This window comes from Callospermophilus lateralis, chromosome X, assembly GCF_048772815.1.
Source record: "Callospermophilus lateralis isolate mCalLat2 chromosome X, mCalLat2.hap1, whole genome shotgun sequence".
Taxonomy (NCBI): domain Eukaryota; kingdom Metazoa; phylum Chordata; class Mammalia; order Rodentia; family Sciuridae; genus Callospermophilus; species Callospermophilus lateralis.
In genome coordinates, this window is record NC_135325.1 from 21,903,141 (window position 1) to 21,905,642 (window position 2,502).

The following is a 2,502-nucleotide window of genomic DNA, read 5'->3' on the forward strand; positions in this document are numbered from 1 at the left end:
ATTATGGTTCTGGGATAGAACCCAGGGCATTGTGCCTTTTAGGTATGTGCTCTACTACTGAGTGACACTCCCAGTCCATGAATACTTAGCATCTACTGTCTTAGCCATTTTCAACAATATGATACATTGAAATCATAAACTCCTACAGAAAAATGGAGGGTGGCATGGAGGGAGCTCCTTGAAATTGGCTTTGGCTAAGGAGTTTTGATATAACAGCAAGAAAGGTACATGCAACAAAAGCAAAATTAAATATGTTTGACTACATTAAACCACACACAAAAAATTGTAACTGTGAAGAAATGGATGTTAATTACCTTGACAATACTAATTAATTCACTATGTGTATGTATTTAAAAAGATCAAGTTATTCTCCTTAAATATATGCTACTTTTATAAAAAATTAAAATGGAAAAAGTTGGGTTTAAAAGAAAAGCAAGACATGATCGCAATAGTTAAGGAGCTCACTAGGTAGAAGTTCAGTCTGATAAAAACATAAATTATATTGGTACAATAAATAGAGAATTATAAAAAGCACTATGAGATCACAGAAGAAAAAATCTGTCATCCAGTGTAATAGGATCAGTATTGAGCCACAAATGACTTTATAAAAAAATATGGAGCTAGGTAGGTGAAAAACAGTGAGTGCTCACCAATTATCTCATCTATATTTTACCACCTGCTTTGTAGTGTGATTTTTGTCATGTGACTATTTCTGGCTAATAGATAATGAGTGTAAGTAGCACAAGTTACTTCTTAACTAGGGCATCTATGAGTGGGTTGTTGCTGTGACCTGGGAAACTGTGTGTCCCAGATGGTGTGGCTATAATATGTCTTGACAAGGACTGATCAGACTTTATTAGACTTCACAAAAATGAAAAACAAATTTTGATTGTGTTTAGTGATGAGATTTTTTGAATTCTGGCCATGTCAGGTAATTTTAATTATCTAGAGTAATACAGTAGGTTTTGTAATTTGGAGAAACCCCCAAACAGACTCTAACTCTAGGATTCAAGAACTAGTACTTTATTTGGAAGGAAGCATGAGGACACACCAATGAAGAAGAAAGATGGGAAGAGATAGGGGTTAATAGTTTGTTTTCAAGTAATTATTGTGAGTAACTTGAGCCTGATTCTTCTGGGGAATTCTGGAGGACAGTGCACAGTCATTTCTAAATGATTCCTAAGGTGTGTGTGTGTGGGGGGGGTGCTGTAGTTTTATATACCAGCTCGTATTAGTAAACAATTGAGTGTTTCTCCTGTGAGGTATTGATTCCTCAGCACTTTTTGCTTATCATGCAGGTAAGAAAATGGGCCCTAGTGACCAGAGAAAGCACTCAATCAAAAAACACTGGTGGATACAGTATGTCTCACTTAAATAAAGGCCCAAGGTAACATGACTTTCCTTGGGAACTATAAACAGTTGAGTGCTGTTGGAATGTAACATGAAAGCCTGGATGGCATGAGATAAGACTAAGATGGAGTATGACATCCAGACATAGAGGCTCTTCTTTTGCTTCTTTTTGTCTTGCGAGTGGTAAGAAACTGTAGACATATTTTAAAAGTAGAAGTGATATGGTCACATTTGCACTGTAGATTGATCACTCAAGAAGGATATTTGGAATTGAAGTGAGCCAATTCAGAGATTGTTGCAGATCATCACTGATGAGACCACAGGGCTTGAAATTACAATAATGATAATGGGGCAATTTTGATAATAGCTAGTATTATTTAGATGTCAGTACCAAACCCATTTTATCTTTTTACATAATGTTACTTCATACAACAACCATATCAATAGCATTATTGTTATGCCCATTTTTAGGAACCTGTGTCACAAAAATTTAAGCACTATGCCGAACATCACAGTTAGGAGGATGATGAGCTTGTACACAACTCCAGGACATATTGTTCCAGAGTAGTATATTGTATTAATGTGCCCAACACCAACTGTTTGTAAAAAAAAAAGGATTTAATAATGTTATTTGACAAAATGAGCAGATCATAGTGATTTCTATCATGGTAAAAGTTATGATGCACTTTACAAGCAATATTTTAAGGAGGAGAAAATTCTTTATTTTATAAAATGCAAGAGGCTTGTGTTTACCAGCACCAAAATAGCTTGTGAAGTTTATTTTATACCTACAGTTGTAATAAAAGAAATGAACCCTGAATTGTACTAACTTCTTCCAAGAAACTAGAACAGTAACTTGTGATCAATACTTAAATATGAAATAACTCAATTGCAGAGAGTATAGTATTCTGTTTACTACCAATTTGGAGGATAGAATCTTCTGACCTAGGAATAAACGGCTGTGTATGGGGATGGGTTTGTTTTTGTCATGATGTGAAAAGTAGACTTCACCATGGATAAGACTCATTTACAGTGGTCACTTAACAAAAATTTAGAATTTTTAAAAAATTTTCTTAGAGATAAAAATGCACCCTACTCCAATATTCCTTCTCTAAAGATGGCTGAAAATGGAAAATGAATGCTATTTTTTTG